Source organism: Suricata suricatta, chromosome 2 (genome assembly GCF_006229205.1).
Source record: "Suricata suricatta isolate VVHF042 chromosome 2, meerkat_22Aug2017_6uvM2_HiC, whole genome shotgun sequence".
NCBI lineage: Eukaryota > Metazoa > Chordata > Mammalia > Carnivora > Herpestidae > Suricata > Suricata suricatta.
In genome coordinates, this window is record NC_043701.1 from 72,415,614 (window position 1) to 72,424,446 (window position 8,833).

The following is an 8,833-nucleotide window of genomic DNA, read 5'->3' on the forward strand; positions in this document are numbered from 1 at the left end:
GTCAACAACTGTATTTTTATGAGCTACCTGGATTTCCATAGGATATCTATTAGAGGGACTAAATGTTGTTGGAATTAATAAAAAGAAAATATTTTAAATTGCTTTTTGAAAGTAATTATTTGCAGACCTTGGGACAAATTGAAATATCATTTACTGACCACCCAGGCCAATCATTTTGAAACTTAATTCTGCCACCACTAGATGTAAATGAAACAGTTGACTTAGTTCTTTTTAAATGAATGCTCGTGTCAAGAACTGTGAAGTTTCTGAGCATTTACCCTGCTTGAAAAGCTACTAAGTTAGCAAGTCACAATGTAATAGATGCTGGCAGAAGACACAAGACTCCTGGACCAGAGACAAAGAAATGTGTTACTCATAGACAGCAGGCAGCAGGCGCTTATCTGTGTTAGTGCCCCTTGCTCTCACATCGTACATGAGTGATACAAATGGGCTCAGGTAGATGTTTCACATGCTGTAGTTTTGGATTGCAGCTGAGGTGTCTCAAGATTAGGGAAACTGAATCTTTTATAAGAGAATATAAACCTTCCTGTATTTGGTGTCAGATGGAGAGACATTATCTTTATTTTGCTTGAAAATACAAACCAAACAGGCAAAACCCTCTCTGCTTGAGGGAGAGACAGACTCTTCTCTTTCAAGCTTGCTCATAGTATAAATATCCTTGAAAAACTAGCTCAGAACACAGGCTATCACTGCTTCTGATTATAAAATATACAGAAATCTCTATATAAAAGACCCATATAGAAATGTTTCCCAACAGTTGGTCAAATGGAACATTATTTTGGATGTGATTCTGTTACATTTTGATGAAAACTCAGCAGTTGTAGTTGATAATACCCCAGTGGAAAAACCCATGGCTGGTCTTCTGTATCCTCACTTTCTCTACTATTCTGAACAAGTAATTCTAGAAAATCTAATTCTATTTTGGCATCTTTTTTTAATGTTTTTATTTATTTTTGAGAGAGAGAGACAGCACAAGCAGGGGACGGTCAGCAAGAGAGGGAGACACAGGATCTGAAGCAGGCTCCAGGTTCTGAGCTGTCAGCATAGAGCCCGACATGGGGCTAGAACCCACAAACCATGAGATTATGACTTGAGCCAAAGCCGGATGCTTAACTGACTGAGCCACCCAGGTGCTCCTATTTTGGCATCTTTGATGATCCATTACTAATACTGGTGTCTATGCTACATGATGAAATCCTTAGTGGTGGAAATAGCAGGAATACTTTTAGGTAGAATCTGTAGAAAAGACAAATGTCAATTTTTGTAGTTAATTAGTTTGTTCGTTCAGCGTATATGTCTATTACATATGTATGGTATGTCCAGCACAATGGTACATGTGTTAAGAAGACTGTAGTTAATGAAACAAAAAAGTTTCTATCTTATGGAACTTATAATCTAGTGGCAGAAAAATAAATATTACCATCTTTGACATCCAAAGAAACAAAAATTATATAGTTCTTTATCATATCCACTCCCTCTCTTTCCTTTTTTCTGTTGCTTTTCTCCATACTCATTGATAGCGTGTGTATTTATCTAATAAGTAAAACTTACTAGCTAATCATTTATTTTTTCCTGCTAGAATGTATGATGCATGAAAGCAAGGATTTCCATTTTATTCAGTGCTATGCACACACGATGCAAAACGTTTCTGACCTAGGAACAGATTAAACAAATATTTGTGGAATATGTACTTAAATGGATAAATAAAATAGACACTTGGGGAGCAAAGGCAACAAGAAGTCTTCCCAAAGACACACGGTACAAAACGTTTCTGACCTAGGAACAGATTAAACAAATGTTTGTGGAATATGTACTTAAATGGATAAATAAAATAGACACTTGGGGAGCAAAGGCAACAAGAAGTCTTCCCAAAGACTAGTGAATTAGAAGAAGAAATTGATAACACTGAATATACAAGAAATAGGGAACTGTAGTTTATTACTTTTAATGGAGCCATGTTTATACTTGCACTCTGGTGTGGCCTGTGAAAAAAATAATTTCACATATGTAAGTGTTCATGGAACTTCTTGTAGACAGAAAAAAAAATCTAGCCAGGCATATAAAAACAAGACATTTTCTTTTTACTCTTATTTTTCTTTTCTCTTCTCTTCTCTTCTCTTCTCTTCTCTTCTCTTCTCTTCTCTTCTCTTTTCTCTTTTCTTATTTCAGAGAGAGAGCGCGTGAGGACATGTGAGCAGGGCAGGGGCAGAGAGAAAGGGACTCAGAAGATCCGATGTGGGCTTTGTGCTAACAGTAGAAAGCCTGATGTGGGGCTTGAACTCATGAAGCATGAGATCATGACCTGAGCCAAAGTTGGATGCTTAATAGACTGAGCCACTCAGGTACTCCAGGGACACAAGACATTTTCTAAAAATATCTCTTGAGGTACATAGATCAGGTCAGTCCCTCCAGATTTAGTCTTAAATTTCAATGTGGGGCAATTAACATAAAGGTGTGTGAGAGGGCAACTCTATAAACATATTTAATTAAGACTTTTCCAGGCCAAGAGTGGTTCTTATGCTAATTCTAAATGAAAGATTTATGTTTGTAGCTTTTCTCTTACATATGCCAGTTGGCTTGGAATAGAAGAATTTGAGATAAAATATATTTTGCCATGCTACCAACAAACTGGCCTGACCTGGGGCCTTAGGATTGAAAGGGGCTGTGAAAACATTCTGCTCTGTAATGCATGCCTTTCAGAAATAATATTCTAGAGAACTGCAGAATAGGACAGAAGAGGTGAGTTCTGTGACATTTCTGTAACTTGTCTGATCCTCTGTAAAGGAAAAGTTTCAGGAAATTGGATATTTTATGTATTTTTATTTTTTTAAGTTTGTTTATTTTTGAGAGAGCACAAGCAGGGGAAAGCAGGGAGAAATGGAGAGAGAAAATCCCACTGAGGTTCTGCACTCAGCATGGGAGCTTGACACGGGCTTGATTTCATGACCTTGAGACCATGACCTGAGCTGAAATCAACAGTCACTGCTTAACCAACTGAGCCACCCACATGCCCCTATTTCTTTGTTAAGTTTTTTTTTAATGTTTTCATTTATTTTTGAGAGACAGAGACAGTGCGAGCAGGGGAGGGGCAGAGAGAGAGTAGGAGACACAGAATCTGAAGCAGGCTCCAGGCTCTGAGCTAGCTGTCAGCACAGAGCCTGATGCGGGGCTCGAACCAACGAACTGTGAGAACATAACCTGAGCCAAAGTCGGACACTTAATCGACAGCCACCCAGGTGCCCCATCATTTTTAGATGATAGTATGTTACTCTCTCCAACTGCAATAAATGTCTTTGATACTGCTTTTGCCTAAAGACAAAAATAACTTCTCATTCTGTTTTATCTTTGATTTCAAGAATTTTAATTCAGAATAATCATTCTTAAAAATCTTGTTCATGTTTTGTCAGTATCTGAAAATATTCATTAGGCAGCAGCTGGCATAAAGTACAAAATGGAAAGGAATACCTAAAGAAAAATCTTTATTCATAAGCAGAGAGTCTTTATTTGATGATACAATTTCTCAAACTCTAGGGAATAAATCAAATCATTTCTGGGTGGGATAGGCTTTGACTTAGAAATAACAGCAGCCATTGTATCAGACAATCAAGAAGAAACACTGTTTTTAAACCTCTGAGACCTCTAAATGTTTTTAGGCAATATTTTAATTTTATTTTTAATATTTATTTATTTATTTTTAGGGAGAGGGAGAGAGAGAGACCATGTGCAATGAAAGGGAAGGGCAGAGGGAGAGGGAGAGACAGAATCCCAAGCAGCCACCACACTATCGGTGGAGAGCCAAACACAGCGCTCGATCCCAAGAACCCTGAGATCATGACAAGCGAAATCAAGAGTTAGATGCTTAAGCAACTTAACCACCCAGGAACCCCTATTTTGATCTACAAAAAAAGAGGGGGCCATGTATTAATATTAGTAAGGCATAGCTACTCATGACCTTATGGGACTTTTCCCGATAATTTTAATCACTTTAATTCATAACGGAAAAAAACTGTGAGGCTAATGTAGCTCAACTTATAAATGCAGTGAAACAACTTGTATTGCTTTTAGTAAGTTACACCAAAAAATTGCTGGCAGAGCAAACAATTGATAAGCCAATCAATATATTTTGTGATCTATTTCTAATGAAAGGAAGATTAAGACACCAGTGTAAAAATGGCCTTTCAGACTTTTATTCATTAGGAAGTTATGTTCACTGATAGACATCATAGGTGTGTGTGTGTGTGTAGTTGGTAATACTTCTTTCTTGTAGAATTCTTGCTACTTATTAGTACTTATCTGATGGTTAAAAAAAAAACATTTCTTTAATTTGGTGAGACTTTCATAGAAACATACGCATGGTGCTGGAGATGGTAGATTCTTCCAAAGAGGATGCTGCTTGATTGAACACATGTTTTCTATTTCTATCAGGACTCCCCAAATCAGGGACAACTGCCTGAGAACCACAGCTGGTTGTGCCCTCCATTACTATGCACATTTGCTTATGTAATTATTACCCTCCAGCTGATGGATCCAATTCTCCTCTATATTTTGGGCTAATGATGAGCAGTAGGATGGATCCAAGGGAGAAGAACGATAGACTATTGAAACATTGGATCCTGAAACTCTGCTCTTGCCTAACAGAACTGAAAAAAAAAAGTGTTGGAATGGTGGAAAAAGAAAGAGCTTTCTCACTAAAACAATGATCAGAATACTCACTACCATTCTGGTGATGCCTTGCAACTATCATGTATACATGTATACATCATAGTTCACATAGAGCCCTTGAGCCGGAAGTGCATTATCACCAGTTTCTAGATGCAATAATAAACAGGAGTTTATTTAGTTTGACATAGTTTCTCACATTTGAAGCCAAAAACATACTGACTTAAGATGACAGAATTCAGTGAATCCCAGTTTGGGGACTGGTGGGAAGAACACTTCACCCCAACTCCTTCAAAGGTCATGACCATCTTGTAATTGGACTATTTCAAAGCTCCATATACCACAAGGGTACCCAGAGTTTTGACAAAGGTAATTATATCTAATTTTATATGATTTTATGTTTTTATCCCCATTTCCCCTTTCAGCAAAGTTATTTTATACATTTGTAATGCAGCTAGGTTTTGAGTTGGTTTGCTTGTTTTTGCTGTAACCTTCATTCTTTTATGGGATCTCTTGACTTCGTAAGTGACTTTTTATTAATTTGCATAGGTTAAGGTTTATTCTTTGTCTTACAGAGTTCTTTGCATTTTGAAAATGCATGATGCTGTGTAGGTACCATTACAGTATACCACAGAAGTGCTTCATAACCCTAAAGCTCTCCTCTACTTCGCCTTTTGTCTGGTCTCCCCCTGAGTACCTGCAACCACTGATCTGTTGACAGCATCTGTAATTTTGCCTTTTCTAGAATGTATGTAGCTTCTGGCTTCTTTCTCTTAAAGAGATGTTTTTAAGGTTCCTCTGTGTCTTATCATGGGATCATAGTTCATTTCTATTTATTATGGAATAATACTCCATTGTCTGATGGACCACAGTTTATCTCTTCAGCTATTAATGATATCTAGGCTGGTACCAGTTTGGGTGATTATGAATAAAGCTGCTGTAAACATTCTGGGCAAGTTTTTACATCAATGTGCGTCCTCACATTAATTGGATAAATACTTAGGAGCACAATTGCTGCATCATATAAGAATGATTATTTTTGCTTTGTAAAAAATGGCCAGTGTCACCCAGGTGGCTCATTCAGTTGAGCATCTGACCCTTGATTTCAGCTCAGGTCACGATCTCACAGTTTATGGGGTTGAGCCCTGTGTCAGTCTCTGCACTGACAGTGCAGTGGCTGCTTGGGATTCTCTCTCTCCCTCCTTCCTGCTCCTAATGGATTCTCTCTCAAAATAAATAAAGATTTAAAAAAAAATGGCCAAATGAATGTCCATTTTGTACCATTTTGCATTCCCACCAGCAATGAATGAGAGTTATTGGTGTTCCCCATGTTCCTCAGCATTTGGTGTTGTCAGCATTTTGGCTTTTAGCCATTTTAATATGTGTGTAGTAGTATCTCATTTTAATTTGCAAATCCCTAATGACACATGATGTGGTTTTCCTAGGTTTGTTTGCAATCTACCTATCCTGGTGAGTCAGATTCTGTTCTGATCTTTTGTTCTCTTTTCACCTGGGTTGTTTATTTTTTACCATTGACTTTTATTAGCTATAACCTTCAATGCCACAAATGTCCCCCTAAGCACTACTTTCACTATATTCCACACATTTTGATAAGTTGCATTTTCATTTATACTTAGTACAAAATATTTATGGATTTCTAGAGACTTCTTTGACCCATCTGTTGATTAGAATCATATTGTTTAATCGCTCAGCATTGTTGGATTTTTCTAGCTGTATTTCTGTTCATGATTTCTAACTTAATTCCTTGTTGTTTTACTTCTTTGAAGTTTGTTAAGGTGTGTTGGATGGCTCAGAACATGATTTATCTTGGTGAGTCTTCGATTTGAGCTTGAGAAGAAAGTATTCTGTTGTGTGGGTTGAAGTATTCTATAAATGTCAATCAGATCCATTTAGTTGGTGATTCCTTACAGGACAACTGTGTCCTATGAATTTTCTTCCTCCTTGACCTGTAGATTCCTGAAAGAGGGGTGTTGTTGTTTGTTTTATATATATATATATATACTAAAAGAGTTGTCAGCACCAATATAGTTATCTAATATTTTTATCTCATAAATTTCAAAAAATTTTTATGACAACTTTGGAATGCACATTTTCCTTCTTCCTCCCCCCCCCAAGCAAAATGACATATTTTGTAGGCCAGGTCATATGCTAAAGATGTCGTCCAGCCACCATCCTGGAATCATAGCAGCAAGCGACTGTTAAATTCCCAGAAATTTAAAAAGCTGGGAATGTCTGCTTACAAAATCTCCTTGTCACAGCAATCATCATTCTGTTGGAATTGCTTAAGTGTGTCTCCATGACCCACTGTGTAACTTCTTGGCACAAAGTGTCACTGAGAGGCAGTAGTGCATGGGAATTAGGACACAGACACTAAAGTCAGACTACCTGGATTTGAACTCCGCCGCATACAAGCTGTGACCTTGGAAATCTCATTTAGCTGCTGCATGCTGCAGTATAAAGTATAAGCTAGGTAGTGTCTAACATTTGGTGATCACATTTGGTTGTTGAGGGGATTAAATAAGTTAATGTGAGTAAAGTTGTTAAAATGGTACTTGGAACTGAAGAAACACTGTCTAGGTAGCTAGAAGTCACTCTCAGCTCTTTTTCCACTTCCTGTGTTTACTGCAAAGCTTGGAAATCCCAAAATTCATTCTCAGTCTTTCTTGCTTTTAGGGTTGTCCATTGATCTGCAGAAGGGTCCAAGAAATCACTGTCTTTCTTTATTGAAGGGATAGTTGGGATTCATACTCCCTTCACCCTCCTCCTCTGTCAACCTATAAAGCTGACACATTGGTTGGAGCTGTACCAGGGCAACTTCAAGATAGTAACTCCATGTTGGGCCTTGACCTCAGCCCAGAGTGGCCAATTCTTACCTCTGAAATAAGATAACTAAGTTGCAATTTGTCAGAGACATCGCCAGTTCAATGCTAACATACATTCATAGTACAAATACTCCAAATGCTCCCTTCTAAGATGCTTAGTTAGGGCTTACTAATATCAAGAACTGTGCTACCCATTTTATGTGTTATTTTGAATTCTCACAGAACTTGTTGGGAGAGTACAATTTTGCCATCTTAAAGAGGAAACTGAGATTTAGGGAGATTACCAAATTTGTGCAGTTACTAAGTAGAGAAAAAGGGATTTGAAACTAAATTTTTCTGATTTTACCAATTCTTTTTGTTTTTTAAATGATTGAACATAGTATTTTATCTGGTGTTATTTTTGTGCTTTTTAAAAAAATTTTTTTAAATGTTTTATTTATTTTTGAGACACAGAGAGACAGAGCATCAGCAGGGAGGAGCAGAGTGAGAGGGAGACACAGAATCAGAAGCACGTTCCAGGCTCTGAGCTGTCAGCACAGAGCCCGATGCAGGGCTCGAACCCATGAACGTGAGATCATGACCTGAACTGAAGTCAGAGGCTTCACCGACTGAGCCACCCAGGCACCTTGATTTTACCAATTCTTAACAATTAAGCTATTCAACTTCCCTGTAGATGCAACTACATGCAGGGAGGGAGAGCTTCTGAAATTACTTTCATAAAATTAAACAGAAAAGTGGTTAGCAGTTAAAGGAAAAGAAGGCATTGTGCTGAAGTTGTTTATATAAGTATCTAGACTGAACAAATTGATGCAGTTAGTCAGTTTTCAAATTCTCTTTGTCCGTCACAGAATAGGAAAACACTGCCTAACTTGAAAGTTGTGCATTCAGTCTTCAATGGTGGAAGTCGATGATTTGTGTCTAAAAGCATTTTGTGTAGCATTTATGAATGGGTTAGTGGTTGAAATCCACTTCCTAATTGTCATGTGTCCACCCACTGCTATTGTTACTGACTTTGTGGTAATTCTAAGGTCTGGTATGCTATAAAGAAGCACTACTTTTTTTTGGCTTGGTGTTTACCCATTCAGCAAAATCAAGATAGATACAGATTAATTCTATTGCAACAAAATCTGTTTCTGTCACTTTTCATGTTAAATAGGCCACTCTTTTTGTGAATAGGCTCAGGAGACTAAATTCTTACCTTTGGTGGCTATGGCCTTTCTCAAAGTATTCCGAAACTTGAAGAGATCTGTAAACATTTATGTAGGAATCATAACCACAACCCAAAATAAACAAACATAGGAAACCATTAG